We start from the raw sequence: 17,596 nt of genomic DNA, 5'->3' as shown, positions 1-17,596 counted from the left end.
AATTATTATAAAAATAATAATTCTTTATTTCGGACCATAAAATATCCATAGTGTGTTAGTAACAGAACTTATATCAAGGCTAGTAAGTATAATCAGTGCAACTTAATTATATTTCAAACTGGGCTACGCTCTTAAGTAAAAGTTAGAATCCAATGTTTCATGATAGAACAATCATACCGTCCCGCTATAGCTTTTAGAACGCTGTAAGTACTGCGCCTCACGCGACTCATCAGCGAGACAATCTTTTTGCGCATGATGGCCTGGAAGCTGTCCGTGTGAGCCACCGCAGGGCCCTTAAAGGCCGGTTTCGTATTCCTGAACCACAGGCTGCTCGAGTAAAAAGATTCACTATAAACTTTAATAAACTAATAATGGGTTGACCTACCGCCTGTCAAGCAGAGCGATTCGGATCCGAACTCGCTCTTCTGAGTTTTTCGGAATTCAAGTGCGAAATTTAATTTGAAATTTTAAAATTTAATTTACGAAAACGTGTAAAGTCCCCAACCCGCATTGATCAGTGTGGCAGACTATGGTCTAAACCTTCCCTGATAAGAGACTCGTGCCGAGCAGTGGAATGTATAAATGGGTTGATGATGATGATGATTGCATTGCTGGGCATAGGTCTCATTAAAGGAGAAAATTTAGGCCATAACACGCCACGCAGACTTAATGCGAGTTGGAAACTTCACACATTTTCCAAGTGTTGTGTTCGTCGAAGTGCTGCCACCTTACCCATTTCTGTCGCCGAGCAGTAATGCGATTTCGGTTTTGAAAGGTCAAATGGTACTTGTCAACTTATGTCTCAGGATGCAAACGCAGAACCAGCCACTCAGATCTTTGCAATTTAAAATTCTAAGTGGCACTGCAATTACTATGTAAAGGCGTGTCGCTTACTACCAGGCGCACGACTTGTTTGTCCCATCATTATGTATCATATAAAAAAATATACGACATCTCTAAAAAGTGGCGAAAAAGATTTGTTCAGTATTTGCCGCACGGTGTTATCGACTAGTCTTACCTCTATAATGGCATCATACAAGTTTAGCAAGAAAAGTCGTATAAATCAGCCCGTAAGACAAATTGGCTGGAAATTTGGAGTGTATCGTAGGGTGAGCTATTCGTCAAGCCTACTCGTACGCGACTTGAATCACGCGTGATCTGCGTTTTAAAACTACCGCACATGTTTTAGGGATCGCTTGGTTAAATGTAGAAAGAACTTTGTGTCACTAATAAAATTAAATCCTCAAATAGTTATTTCGCAACAAACAACCTAATATAACTAAACACACTAAACGAATATGACTAATTACAAGCTTCTTATCACAGTAAGAATTCTTTTTCGGCCCGTTATAAAAACCCGTCAACTCGTGATGATGGAGCCTTTAACCTTTCCAAATTATGGGGAAAATAAAAGTGATAATTTTTAAGCCACGTATGCCCTTGATTACGTTTTGGGGTTACCCATGCATCTAACAGTGGCCAGGTCACAGATCTGATGATAATGTACTTATATACAAAACTTAATTGTATTTTGCCGTAAGGATTTGCTCTAAGCAAATTTATTAGCAGTAGAGCTCGTCGTGAAAGAGTTTGCTCTGCGAAGTAGCGCCACCTTACCTATTTCTGCGAGTCAAACAGTAATATGAGCATTACTGCATTCCGATTTTGAAGGCCAAGGGTGTTGGTGAAATTATAGGCACGTGGGACTTGACAACTTACGTCTCAGGGTGACAAGTGCACTGGTAGTGCCCCTCAGATCTTTGCGATTTATAGTTCCGACTATCACTGCAACTGTTATAAACAGTCCTGTCGCTTACCGCCAGACGCACGACTTGTTCGTCCCGTCTCTTGGTATCATAATAATCTTAGTACAAAGTTCTAAAAAACCGACCTCAAATGTCATTCATTCCCTAGTTTGCCACTCTTAGAGGTGGAATACCCTAGTACCCTCTTGAAAAAAAAAGAATCATCAAAATCGGTTTACAAATAAGTAGGCCGGATTTATCCCGTAACATACATAAGAAAAACATACAGTCGAATTGAGAACCTCCTCCTTTTTTTGAAGTCGTTTAAAAAAGACCCATAAATTAATCTGTAAGGACTTCAAAACGAAAAATTTGTAAGGACTTCAAGAGAACAGAAAACTACCTCATGATACGAGTATATAACAGATATTCATAATGCATTACAGTCTATTAGCTGCGTCCTTTTTTTAACTACCTACGTAAGTTATTTTGAGGATCACTGGAATTCACAAATCAAGTCACGAAATGTTTATTAGCTTAAGTAATTGGCAAATCACGAACGCGTTTGCGTTTCAAAAATCCAAATCCGTGTAAATAGCATAATTCACGAGTAACAGCACCACGTCTATAAAAAAAGTTAACGAATCACGTCTATAAGTCAAAAGGCCGCATTGATCGAAGGTAAGGTTGTACTACCTATCCTATCGACTTAGAAAGTGATCTAAATAAACAACGACTTGAACTAAAATAATCGTGGTTGCAAGTTTCAGATAGTTTTGGTCAGTTGATACATTTTCTTTTTATGTATCAAAAGGTATTAAAGACGTAGAAGTAGTAGCACTCCTTCGGAAAGAATTCGTCCAGGGAAGTACTGCCAACTTACCTATTTCTGCCGCCAAGCAGTAATGTGAGCATAACTGCGTTACGGTTTTGAAGGGTAATGGTGCTGATGAAATTACAGGTACATGGGACTTGTCGACTTATGTCTCAGGGTGACAGGCACAGTGGTAGTGCCCCTCAGATCTTTGCGATTTAAAGCTCTTAGTGGCAATGCAAGTGTTATAATAAATATATGTATAGCTTACCACCGGTCACGCGAGTTGTTCGTTCCGTCACTTGATATTATAAAAAAAAATGGAAGTACAAGATGTTGGAAAAAAAAACTATTACTTTAGTTTGCGCAACGGAAATCTATCCTAAGTTGTGTTGCATGTATGTTTTTATCAGATATACGTTAAAATCAATATAGATATTACCCGTACCATAATGATCTACAGAATTTTATTAGTAACACAGCGACCAAGAAAATAGATATTTTCGCTTCTGTCTATTTCTGTCTCTTTAATAATTCGTAGGTTATTGATAATAATGGCTTTGGGAACAATTAATCATCTCTCAGGTTCGTTCTTGTCTAGATACGTGTATTTAAACCACGCAACATAGAAAAATAAAAGCAAACTGTATTTCAGTAGCAGTAGAGTTGTTGTGTAAGCTTTTCCAGGGTAGTACTGCCACCTTACCTATTTCTGCCGCCAATCAGTAATCTGATCATCACTGCGTTTTGATTTTGAAGGGTGAGGGTGATGGTGAAATTACAGGCACATGGTACTTCTTAACTTATGTCGCCGGGTCACTGCAACTGTTACGGACAGGCGTGTCACTTACCACCAGTTGCACGACTTGTTCATGCCATCACTTGGTATCATAAAAAAAAATATTGAAAGGCAACGTTGAAGGCGAAATATTCTATAAGTTACTTTATTACCTATCACTTCCGCCCATTAAAGTTTGCTTAATGATTTACTATGAAATATAAATGTAATTACTAAAAAGGTGAAAGTGATCTTAAAATCGATACACCCCCTTTTAGCAGCTATCGACAATCAAAATTAGCCTCATTACCTGCCAAAGTAGATCAGGCAAGAACTAAGTTTTACCTACCGATATTACTTTGTTATTTTGACAGCGTGGAATTGGCAAAATGAAGAAATACTTTTGTTTAATGAAACACAGATCTCCGTCCGGCTTTAGCAGGTGATTGACCTTATTTTTAACAAAAAAAAAAAAAAAAAAACAAAAAATATAATTCGCTGGTGCACTGTGATGAAATTATACATTGAATGTATAAAAACGAAGCTATTTAGTCACAATCACACCCCACCTATACCGCGTTTCAAAGACGTTACATTCATAATTCAAATTAATAAACACATAATGGCCTCCCTGTGTTACTTAAATATTACTAATATGTTATAGTTACGATCCCAAAACAAAGCAGCAATCGAGCGCATGGGTCTTTCGAGATAAGCCGAAACCAACCAAAGTGGCGCGCGTGTAAAGTGCCTCTTAGCGGATGATTGCTTCTTTTTTTAGTAAAACTAGACACGTGGCTATTGTTGCTTTGGAGAATCGTTGTACCGTGAATAGTGATTGGTACACGACCATTTCTTTGCCGGAAATTATTGACAAACTCCGTAAAAATAACCGTAAACGCCGTACCATCTTGCACCACAATAATGCCAGTTCTCACAATGCCGTACAGACAAATGAATTTTTAAAGGTGAACAACGTTGACCTTATGAACCATCCCGCGTACAGTCCCGACCTGGCACCTTATGACTTTTATTTATTTCCAAAAATTAAGAACCAGTTTCGCGGTCAACAATTTTCATCCCCTGAAGAGGCTGTCGAAGAGTATGAAAAATATGTTTCAGAAATTGTCACGAGGAGTGGCATAAATGTTTTCAAAATTGATTAATTCGTATGAAAAAGTACATTAACGCTAACGAAATATTTTGAGAAACAATAAATTAATTTCTGACCATTTATAGTATTTTTTCTTTTTCATTCCGGAAAGTTATATTGCGCCTCACGTATATGGTAGTTTATTATAGTGCAATGTGTTATTTGTATGGGTTATTCCTTCCCTTGTTACCTTTCACATAATACTGTCTTCTTTACTACCGCTTACGGTCATTAACTTTTGTATGACTATCGCCTCGCTGACTAGTTACTTATGAACTATATTTACAATCCACTTACAGTTTGTGCACAAATAATGCAAGGTAAAAAAATAAAAACGGTTGACTGAACACACTAATCAATAACATACGAAAAAAATACAAACCTAATTAAATTTTAAAATATAGTGATTACACACTAAAATGAAATTATGAATTATACATTTAGAGTTATGTAAATTATGTAATTCTTTAACAACAACTAATATAAAAAGTAAACTGTAAAGTAAAATTACTTTGTAAACAGCTTAATCAATTGTGATAAATTTGATTGTTTCTAAATTTATTTGATTAATTTTTGTATAATGCTCTTGGTGAATGATAGATTATTTATGCAAAGTACTTAAATATTTGCAAAACTTTTCTATTACCAAAATGAACTTATGTATTGTGTGGATACAGTTCGCATTAGTACGAACCTTACTGATTTAAAATGCGACTAGAAACATTGTTGTGTATTACGTTTTAACGGATAAATAAAAAAACAAAACAAACGCTGAAAACAACTCTATAAATTGTTTAAACATTGTGGAAATATTTCAAAATCAGAACAGATACCATTGTAGTGGAGGCACATCTCTGTAATGAATTATAAGAGGAAAATCTAACATCCGATAGGAGAGGAACCCTAAGGAAGAAGTACAGTACAAAGTTATAATTGATTATAGATTCCTAATAATTGGCATAGTTCTTAATATAAAACCAAGCATCCTGATTGATTTGTTGACGATATAATCGAAATGACGTCTAAATGAAAAATGAGAGTCGAAGTTTGACAATACTTGCAACTTACTTATGGAACACAATAGACTATAGTTAACAAACCGTGGACGAGGTTTGTTGACATAGTTAACCAACACAGTTTATTAATGTAAACTCATTGACCATCATATTGATCGTCATTTCGGAGGGAGCTATAAAATCTTATTCTTTATTATACTTCTCAACTTTGATCTCTCACACTAAGGCAGTCTATTCGAATATAATGCAGAACCCTCTCACAGTACCATCGACCGAAAGCACGCCACCTGCTGCCCTGATATATCGGATTGGTAAAATAAGTCTACACCGTGAGTTCGCAACGAAAATGAAATCATTTATCTTCAAACGGAACAACGCATGATGTCTGCTATTCGGCATGCAGATTACGGCGATTCCACCAAATCTCCGTTTGGCTCACATCCTCAGTACGCGAACGCAAACGTGTACGTAAAATTTTAATAAAATAATCTCATGTTATGATAAGAAAGAATGTGTGAAATGAATTCTGCGTGGGCTGAACATTTTAATAATACACAATGATCATTATATCTTCTAGGTAACCTCACTCGTGATATAACTTCTATGTCATTTTCAAAGAAGCACAAACATTGCTTGTGCCTACTAAAAGATACAGATTAAATAATTTATTTTGAAGTAATTCTTTTTTATTATCTACATGTTTCTTTTTATCTACACTCTTCCTTGTTGTTAGCAAATGTCTCACAAATCGTGCTACGTGTTCGTATTACTCGGGCTTTATATTATAGTGTCCGTCTACTTAACTGATAACCTTTTTATTCTTAGTAAATATTAACAATAAAAGGTGAATCGTAAGTGACTCCAGCTCAAAACGAGTAAGCTTTTAAACGGCGCGAAGCAATACACCAAAAAGCAAAACCGATGGAAAACACAGCTAACCTTTCAGTATAATCGACCAACCTAAAATAAATAAGATACCAGGAGCACATAATCATTATGCAAGTAGAATAGTAGAAGGCGACAAAAGAGAGGCGTGTCTGGTTAGCAGGTTTCGATACGAGTAGCCACTCCGAGTGAGAGCGTGCGCGCCTCGAGCGCTGGAAAATTGCTCCCAACCTGTTATGCTAGCCTGGTTGTTTTGTTACGGAATTTATAGGGCCTGGTTGGAAATTCTTTGAAGAGTTGTAGGTTTGGAAGAGATAAACATTTTGGACAGATTTTTTGTAACATAAGATGAAAAATACCTAAAAGCAATAGCATATTATGTTGCATAAAGATGAAGAAGTAAAAAACCTCTACGTAAACATCATAAATAAACATTATCAATAATTGATTAACTTTATGTACATTTCAAATTACAAGTTAAAAACACGAAACGTAACGTAACGTGTAAAAAAATTAAAAAAAAATTTTATCTATAGACTTTTTCACAAACTCGATATGAAACTGTAAACGAGACCCAAAACGTTTACTTACTTATAATCTACGTGAGTTGGATAAAAATTGGAAAGGCATAACATATCTCTCTCAGGCGGTGTGCTAAATACAGAACGTTTGCTGATTACGTTATTGTCTAAGTGTTATAATTATAATAAACTAACTTTGTATCTGTTTCTTTAACTGGATTAAAATTCCTAATTTTCTGACGTTTTACAAAATTAATATCAATTTACGAGCCCACGCGCATAACGTGAATTTAATTTAATGAACCGTTCTTCAAAGCGGATAAGTGAACTCTCATTTCCGTAAAGTGATTCAGCGAGGAACAAAGCTCCATCAATCTAATCTACATCCATGCTATCAGGCCGAGCCTCGTTTGTCAAGATCACAGCCTTTTGTTCCTTTACCGACATTCTGAATTCTCGCCAACACTTCATCTATATCTATAAACATAATATAGACAATTACAAAACGTAATGTCGATACCTTACCGCAGCACAGCAGTCTTATTTTTTTTTGTTTCTATCACAGTGCACAGTTCTGCACTTTTGCGCTAAATTGAATATTTTTCCCATAGATTTACAAATCGAAATTCAAAATTTGGACATGGGCACGGCCTATAGAATAGTATTTTTATTACTTTGAAATTTCATGCATATCGGTCGAAGAATTGGTAAATTGTGCCATTTGAGTGGATGCCAAGAATGCTTCGCTCGTTGTGCTTTGATTATAAAGAGATTCGTTACCATATATGTTATGGACCAGAGACTACCTCTTTCCTACTTTACCGAAAATAAAAAAGTAGCTAAAAAATAGTTGTAGTCACGTCAATCAATCACTGGACTGGTCACGTCTGCCGCATGCCAAGCGAGTTATAAGCCAAGCTGTAAGTCAAACAGGGTGGAAGCCCTCCAACTAAAACGGACGCGCGATAGACCACATCGGCGAGGGCGGGATGATTTCGACTCCTTTTTAAAGGACTGGCCAGACGTTGCTCAAAACCGAGATCAATGGAATAACAGCGGGGAGTTCTTTGCCCAGCAGTGGGACTAAATAGGCCCATAATGCCCTCGAAACGAAAAAAGGCACGACTGCTGTATGAAGTACGCATAGTTGTACCTTTTTTCGTTACGAGGGCAACATAATTATAATGTAATTTAACTTTGAATTCCCGGTAGGACCAATTTGGAAATGAAATTTTGTAAATTGATCTGGGTGTTCTGGGAAGTGCCCCAGAGTAACTTCCTTTGTTCTGGTACTCGTAGGGATTTTCTAGTTTGAGATCATTTGCCTGGTGTAGTTGTAAATAATTATAATAATAGCTGTATTTCAAATTCATTTTACGTCTTGTATTTTTTATCGTTACTACAAAATCATTTGAACTGCAATTGTAATTATATTCGCATTTTTATTCATTTAATTTTTTGCACGGCGGCCATGTTTAGATATGAATCCAAGAATCCTTTTTGTAAAAAAATATAAATAATTGTAATAAAATCTTGTTTGTTACAGATGACACCAAGCACATTATAAACTGGTATTCGCAGAAGTCCAAGTTTTTAAGGTAAGACATACGGATTCAAAACGCACATTATGATCTACGTATCTACAATTTATAATAACATTACAACTAATCCGAATTCTCAGTCTTTAAATTATATGTCACTCAAAATACACACTAAAGTTATTGAATATTAATGCTAAAAGCTACGAAATGCCCCAATTATTAGTAGAAGTAGTTGTCTGTCTGGGAAAGCAAGTTAGTAAACTCTTAGCTTAAGTACTAAATCCATTTATTTCAAGTGAGCGATATGGGAATTTGATTTATGTACTGCTTTCCTTGTTTGCTCACGTGTATACATTTATATCTATACATTATGGTACGTGTAACTATGTCGTAAACTCGTATCCATGTGATTTAAACAAGCTTCTTAAGTTAACGAGATAGCAATTTTGGGATTATCAGTTGTTAATATTTATTTAAAAATTGAAAACAACAAAAATAAGGTGACAAAATAAAGTCATTAATGATATTTATATGAAAGACTAAAAAACTAACAAACAAGCAAATTTTAATAAATGGAAAATGGCAGTTAATGGAATTAAATTTTAATATTAGGACTGCTGTATAGGTAGTATTGTATCTGTATAATTTTAAAATTGCTGTTATTGGTGTTTTCATTACCCCGAATATTAATTACACTAATTAGTGTAAAAGAAATTGACAATACTTTAGAAAAATACATTCAATTTAGTCACAGTTGTATTTTGGGTTAAATAAGATAAGAAATTAATTGCCGTAGCCAATAGAAATTCGTAACCAATGACTATGCCAGTGAGAGACAGTCCTGATACTATATTACAATAGGATATTATCGCGCCCATTTTGCGGAGTAGCAATATAGCGATATACACAGAAATGTATATTTGTCAAACGTAATGCTAGTAACCAGTCTCTTTGTTTCTATAAATCAGCAAAAGCATAATGTTATATATATGTTGCAAGCGGCTAAAACCCCAATCGTGAAAATCAATGAAAGAAAAAATGTTGCGCGCTGACTTCATAGCATGGCGGCGGTCGACGTGGCGGCGGCATATCGCATTCAGCGTAGTTCCATGAGTATTGGATTTTCGCCGCGAAAAAATGTCAGAAAATTAAATGATTCAAGAAAAATTTAAATCTATGATCTGACAGTATGGCTAATTCGACGCCTTAGCCTGTCTCGAACGACGAAAAATTTTACTACTCAGCCTATTCCCATAAGCCTTTCCATAAGTGTTGGTTGTACTTTGTGTAGATTATGATCCTTAGTGACCTTGACAGCTTTGAAGCCTTTTAATGCTGTAGATACTTTATTAACTACACCTCTGTGTAATTTAGGTGTTAATTAAATCGCGCTTTTCTGTGACTATACGACCACTTAATTCACTTAATTCTTTGTAAAGATGGAGTTGCAGACTCGCTTCCCACACTACCCAAACATTTTATAGGCTTTTTGTTTAATGAAAACGTTAAATATATTACGACATATTACGACGTATAGTTCTTTTTTTAGGTGTGTATTAAAATGTCAAGTTCGAAAGAACTTTATTGTAGTACATTTTTAAGTTTCATTTTATGCCCAGAATATAAATTTGATTTTGTAAGTACTAATGTACTTTCCCATCAAACAATGAAATTATTTTATTATTTCAGTGCTAACTAGGTATTGTTGGTTTAAAAATAAAATCGACCGACCACTAGTTTTGATAGAGAAGTGTGTTTGACCGTTTTTTTGGCCTTGGTTAATACTAGTTATAAACGATTGTTTAAAAAAAATGACATTGCCATTACCACGGGTGTACCACAGGTATGGCTTATCCTTAATTTAAAAAATCATTAATGGGCTTAGAGAGGATCGCTAAAAAAGGTTAAATTATGATAACAATGTCCACCACCACTGGCCACATATACCAAAATATTTAATTTAAAAAAGGAATGGCTTCAATCATCTTTTCATTTCGATTAAAAACGGTCAGGGTATATGTGAGCAGTGGTTCATAAAAACGTTGCTATTATAATTCAACCTTTTTTAGCGTTTTGTTTTATTTATTCAGGACATTCCACGTGGAAAACTCACACATTAAATAAATACTGAACATTATAGCTTAAAACTGAGTGCTTCTCCACCCAAGGAACATCGCAGAATGCAATGATAACAATATACATTGTCAAATTAAGAAATTAGTGCAATACATTGTTGTTTGACGCTATGTAAAACCTATCGAGTTCTTAGGTTTTCGCGTTTGTTACACATAGGAAATGAAACTATTTTTCCGGATTTAAAAAAGTCAACCGTGACCATGGGACCTGTAAAGGGCCCGAAACGTCGGTTTGTTTGAAAAAACAAATATACGCGATTTAAATCCGGAAAAATAGTTTCATTTACTATGTAAAACTACAAATTAGTTCTTCTAAATATGTTCATGAGTATATTTTGAGATTAACTAGGCGAGTGAAGAGCTATATGCGTTCCGTGGCACTGTGTGAGCGACTGATTTGCATCGTTTAAAAAAGGATCTAATGCAAAATAGGTACAATAGGCTCATCGTCATCACTATTTATTTGGGATGAATGAATGATGTTTACAACAAAACCGTTTATAGCTTATATAATGTGTTGTTAAGTTATACATACGAGTACATAATGTGTATAGCGTAAATATTTAAGTAAAATGTAGCGCGTCGCCTACAAACATAAACTCTTTATTAATGTAGTTACAAGGCTTTTAAAAAATCACAAAATCAAATTAATTTCAAATGCAATTTACTGTAGAAAACAAATCTAATTTTACTAATATCGGTATGATTACTGTGTTGTAGTAAATAAATGTATTCTGCTTATCTTTCATACACACACGTTCCTAAACAAAAACAAAACTCGCCAAATTACAAGGCTCCAATGCCCAATACTAATAGTACTAAACTAACGACTATCTAAATTTATGACGTCATATATCCGCCATACAGATTCAGATAGTGCCGTGGAGGGACAAATGGGAAGGGAAAGGATCGGGACGGGAATCGAATCGACGATTCCTGACACGTTTAATTGATGGCACCATTAGTGCTCTGTCTATCGTACGTAATCGAGAACACGTGACGTCATTATTTTGGATACTCTTTATTTTATATGGTATTTAAAATTTTCTTTCCAAAATATTTACTTCTTTCTTCTCCTTTTTTAAGAGCTAGGCTTTTGTCAGTTTTTTTTTTAATCATACCAAGTGACGGGACGAACAAGTCGTACGTCTTGTGGTAAGCGACACGCCTGTCCATATCAGTTTCAGTGCCACTCAGAGCTTTAGAACACAAACATATAAGGGGAACCACCACTGCGCGCGTTACCCTGAGACATAAGTTGATAAGTTTCTTGTGCCTGTAATTTCACCAGCACCCTTATCTTTCAAACCGAAACGCATTAAAATTTACGTTTAGTAACTTAGTACTGCTTGGCGCCAGAAATAGGTAAGGTGGCACTTCCCTGGACAAACTTTTTCAAAAGGAGCTCTACTGCTAAAAATATTGGCAAAATGCTTTAAAAAGCGTGTGGATTATAACGTACGTACGTACGAGTCTCTTCGAAAGAGTGGTTATGGCCTTAGTTTGCCACACTGGCGCTGGAACTTCACACGTTTTCCAAGGGTTATGAACCTTCTCCGACGTCCAGGTTTCATCACGAAGTATTCTTCGCCGATAGCGAGCTGAATTGCTACGAGATATTCACAAATGTACCTACGTAACTTCTTCTTCTTCTTCTTTTAAAAACGACTATAAGCGGTAGTTTTATAAAAATAATATAACAATTATGGCGAACGCCGTTAGCAAAGCCGGTACCTCCCATATTACAAAATAAAGTTATACATGCCTCCACTTCTACAATTCAATTGACATGCCGAGCCTTAAAAAAAGCCACTATTCCACTAGGCTACCATCGCTCGAATATTTAGACAATCTAAGCTTTAGTATTTTGTTGCTTCTGTTGTATTTGAAAATATTATTGAGTGTTACTTTTGTAAATACAGATGATGTCGGTACAGAGTACTAAAAAAACCGACCTCAAAAGTCATTCTACCCTAGTTTGCCACCCTAAGAGACTACTGGCGTACCCGCTTTCCAACAAAAAAAGAATCCTCAAAATCGGTTCACAAATTTAGTTTAGTAGAGTTATCGCAAAACATACATACAAACAGAAAAAGAAAACGTACAGTCGAATTGAGAACCTCCTCCTTTTTTAAGTCGGTTAAAAACTAAGGAAACTAAGGAACTAAGAGAAGGTTCGTATAAATTCTACCTTCTTAGTATATCAATATGCGTATAATTATAATAACATATTTAACTAAAAAAAAATTTATAGCAGTCGAGCTCCTGGTGAAAGAATTCGTCGAGGGAAGTGCTTTCCTATTTCTGCCGCCTAGCAAGTAATGTGACCTGCATTGCGGTTTTGAAGGGTAAAGGTGCTTGAAGATAAAGGGAGCTGGTGAAATTACAAGCACTCTGAGGGGCACTGCAACTGCTGTGGAACAGGCGTGTCACTTGCCACCAGGCTCTGAGTGGCGCTGTAGCTGTTATGGACAAGCGTGTACCTTATCATCAGTCGCACGACTTGTTCGTCCCGTCACATGATATATAAAAAAAAATATTTTATAAGTTGTCTAAAATTAAAGGTTGATTATACAGGGTTATTTTTATGTGTATAGAAAATAACTGGTAGAAAATTGAGTTTCGATATAAATTCATATCCATATATAAACAAAAAACGAAATGTGTAATCCTTCATAACAATTTTTTAATGAAACAGATTTAAGGGGTTGTTACTCTTAAATCTCTTTCATTACGTTTTGGTTTACATTTCTCCCTCGATACCTATATATTTATGTTTCTTTTGAAATAAAGTGTGCAAAAATTCGGAAAAATATTTTAAATTATAACTTTCACACACACTATTAAATATGTCGTATTTCACCGTGCCGTTACAATATACATATGTATGTATGTACGTACGTCGTTTGCACTGGAGGTGATAGCCAAGGTAACATTGATATGCGGCAGTTGTACAAATCACATCCAAGATATAAAAAAAAGTGAGCAAAACCGAAAAATAGTTTTTCTTAGTCTGACAATAAAACTTAAAAAAAGCGTATATGACAAGAACCGTATTAAGCCATTTGGCGTGTGGAAAATATGAGAAAATTTTATTAATGTACTTTATTAGTTTTATATCGTACTTTATTATATTTTAAATTTATTTTGTTTGTTCCTTAAAAATGTTACCTAATTCTAATGTCGTCCTTTATTATTATATTTTATTATTAGGGCATTTTTTTATGATACCAAACAACGGAACGAACGAGTCGTGCGCCTGATGGTAAGCAACACGCCTATCCATGACTGTTGCAGCGCTCTTTAAATCGCAAAGATCTGAGGGGTACTGCCACTGCTCCCATCGCCCTGCGACATAAGGTGACAAGTCCCGTGTGCCTATAATTTAACCAGGCCCCTTTCCTCTTCAAGAACAGAATGCACTAACGAAACTTGAACTTGATTCATTATGCGTGCCTACTTTTTAACAGTGTCATTGGCCGAGGTTTAAATGTTTATCATACCAACAGAAGATGATTGAATAATAATATTTTTATTTAATATTTTAGAGAAGCTACGCTATGTGTAAAAGTGACGAAGTAGTTGGGCCTACGTTTTTTATACTTTTAGTTTCTAGTACCAACTGCCAGATACTCAATAAATCCTGCGCATTTTAAACTAAATTTCTTGTAACTTATTATTTCATTATACTGCTCATAAAGTAGAAAATATACTTCCGGACACTTAATTCGAGCCACCTCACATTTCTGTCTTAAAGAGTTAGAATACAAAAGTAGTGTTATCGTCGAAGAAAAAGTTTTCCCCCGGTTTCACAAATCCAAATTTCCAACAATGATTTATGGAAAAGACGTTTAGTATACTAGTGTCAAAATTGCTTAATAGTTTTTGATCAATCAAACATTGTTTTAAACTTAGGGCATTTAATACTGAACATGCGACGTGTCTCGAATTATGTGTCCGGGAATGTATATTGTTATTTACGTGTTAATTATTTATATACTATAAAATAATTCAATTTGTCAAATTTTACGTCCAATAATTCACAACTCCGTGTTTCCTTAGAATTTGCTTTAGAGGCCGTCCTTTTGAAAATAAGATATTACGCAATATAAAAGTTAGAAACAAAGTTAAGATGCTCGATTGTTAAAGTTTTGAACCTAAACGATTCATAGTAACGGCAACGCAATTAATCATACAAATTGTAATGTCCATGAATTGCAAAATTAATTTAAGATTAGCGTAATAAATTATTTAACCTTGTTTGCTCTTGGTTTCGAAAAGGATCACGTACCGTGTAGCTAAAGCTTTTCTCTCGGTTCTATTTTATACTATTATAAAATTTTAAGTTTCTTCGCAAAGCATTTTCCACGTGTATTTCACATTAGAAAATGTAGAGTAGTTTGAGCAATGTAATTAAGGGTTAATTGAGGGAATATACAAGCTCTGTAGGCGTCAACTGATACACACCTACACGTATTAACCTGTTAAAAAAATTTAAGTATGTAGATGAGTTAGATTTAAGTGACAGTGATAAAAATTTGTTTGTTTTTTATTTTTGGCCCACTAAAATGACTATGTAATAATTCGTAATGTTGTTGAGAATGTTTCGTGACTATACAAGTCTTTGTTGGCGTGCAGGAGGATTTGCTAACGTTGCAATTAGGGGATGAAAGAATCCTCTGGCCAAGTAAAGGATCTAGAGTTGCTTACCAAACTGCTCTAGAGTACTATTAATGGAAATTGAATTGACTAATAGGACGTTAGCTCGATACATTTATAAATATAAAGAAGAAATAGCCATACATACGTGGAGGTATCGGTAACAAAAGAATTCAACTTTGATATATAACATGAAGAAGCAATATTTAAATTTTTTATGGTCTACTTCGATGTTATCGAGGTTTATAAATAGTACTTAATCATATATTTGGAAATGAAATTGTACAAAAAAAAATGCAACTTGAATTTAAAACAGTTGTTCTTTATTTCAGTAAATGTTATAAATTTAGACATGCCGTTGCAAATGTTTCAAAAAAGAGAAAGAGAAGTGTTGCCTGCCTAAAATAAAAATAAAACCATTGCCATATACTTAATTTACAAAATTTTAATTACTATTAAATATATTATCAGAACTATTTATATCGAGTTCTTAGGTTATTCGCTACGCGATCTAGACCCCGCAAGATAGTTTCAAGAACTGTTTGTGTGTAAATATGTATATGTTAAACTTAAAATGATTATTTGGAGATGACTTTACCATCTCAGTGTAGTAAACAAATGTACACGATTGAGATCCGAAACAATAGTTTAATTTCCTATGTCCAACAATCGCAAAAACCTAAGAACTCGGTATAGCTTATGTATTGTTGTATGTGTATGTTAACAATACACATTTTTCTATAAAACTAACTAAGCTCATTTAAAAAAATAAGCATGAAGCTTGGAAACAGGAAATAAAGTGAGTAGTAGTCCAAAACTCGATATATGCAAAGTTTTCCAGTTCCAATCAAAATTTGTACCTCACGTAATTTACATAAGGCTTTACATTGCAATATCGAAAACTGACAACTTAATAATTTGTATTTGGTCGTGCTAACCTGCACAAATGTGAGCAAACATCTGAAATATCGCGATTAACAAAGTCCTATCAAGTCCAAATTCACCGGATAAATAATTAATTAATTCAACGTCAATATTTGCCGCCACAGGTGTAAAACGACGCCCGCACTCACGCCAAATTGCCAATTTTATACACAACACGGTATCTGTTATTATATTATATGCAGATTACAGTAAGCTAACTTCAATATAATAGATGTAACAGAATTATACTCATGTGTCATATTTTTTTTAAATTCTCTATTGGAAATTTGGAAATTAAACTTTTTCATTGGATCTAAATTGCGTATATATGTTTTTTTTTCAACCAAACCAACAACGTTTCAGGCTCTTTGCAGTTCCCATGACCATAAGTTTGTAAGACTGACTGAGTAAGACTCTAAAATCATCAACAATTTATGTCTAAGATTAATGTAAACCACCTTAATTAGATCCCAAAGTAATAGTTTCTAGTAAGAAGTTCTTAACAATTTCACTTCTGAAAATTACCCATTTAAGAACTCGTTAAGTACGGGGTAATTTTCTGGTTAGTTTTGTCTACTTTTTATTATTTAAGTATATAATAATAATATAAGTGTGTGTGTATATATATATATATATATATATATATATCATGAAGTATATATATTAAACAATACTTCATGATAATACTTTAGAATATTTTATTATAGTGAAAATTGCCTTAATCATATACTCGTATTTGGAAATGAAACTGTACAAAAAAATGCAAGTTGAACTTAAAACAGTTGTTCTTAATTTCAATAAATGTTATAAATTTAGACATGCCGTTGCAAGAGTTTCAAAGAAGAGAAAGAAAAGTGTTGCCTGTCTAAAATAAAAATAAGACCATTGCCATACACTTAATCTACAAAATTTTAATTACTAGTACATAATATTAGCGGAACTGTTTATATCGAGTTCTTAGGTTTTTCGCTACTCGATTTACATCCAGAAAAATAGTTTCAAGAACTATTTGTGTTTAAATATATCTTAAACTTAAAATTATTTTTGAAGATGACTTTACCATCTCAGTGTAGTAAACAAATATAGAGAAAACTAACCTGAAAATTACCATACGTGGGCTTGAAATTATATATATTATCAACATTTTAAACTTGGCCTTGCACACTATCGTATCCTTCGACATGTCTGCATTACTTATAAAACAATGTCATATTATACATAACGACTTAAATAATTTTGATTTGTGAAAAATAGGCTATTGCCCATATATTATTTAAACCTGTGGTTTGATTACGATATAAATTACTTTTGTTGGCACTGGTATCGGTGGAATAAAAATCTCCATTACAAAATTTTTACACATTTTGTTTTTATTCATTTATAGTAAAGAGCTGTTTAAATACGTTAAAAATTGCTAAAGTGCTG

General features: G+C 34.3%; 1 protein-coding gene across 2 annotated transcripts in view; it reads left to right on the top strand.

Moving 5' to 3' along the window:
* The window catches only part of LOC113236584 (protocadherin-like wing polarity protein stan), a 126,817-nt gene that overhangs the window by 46,583 nt on the left and 62,638 nt on the right, over positions 1-17,596 (top strand). For both annotated transcript variants that reach the window (XM_026472723.1, XM_026472721.1), the window contains exon 2: positions 8,459-8,510. The gene's annotated coding sequence lies outside the window, so the exon portion shown is untranslated. The remainder of the gene's footprint in view (positions 1-8,458; positions 8,511-17,596) is intronic.

Source organism: Hyposmocoma kahamanoa, unplaced genomic scaffold (genome assembly GCF_003589595.1).
Source record: "Hyposmocoma kahamanoa isolate Upper Pololo Valley unplaced genomic scaffold, ASM358959v1 92, whole genome shotgun sequence".
In the NCBI taxonomy this organism is placed as follows: Eukaryota; Metazoa; Arthropoda; class Insecta; order Lepidoptera; family Cosmopterigidae; genus Hyposmocoma; species Hyposmocoma kahamanoa.
Note: the sequence above shows the minus strand (reverse complement) of the source record. Positions and strands in the feature narration are given on the sequence as shown.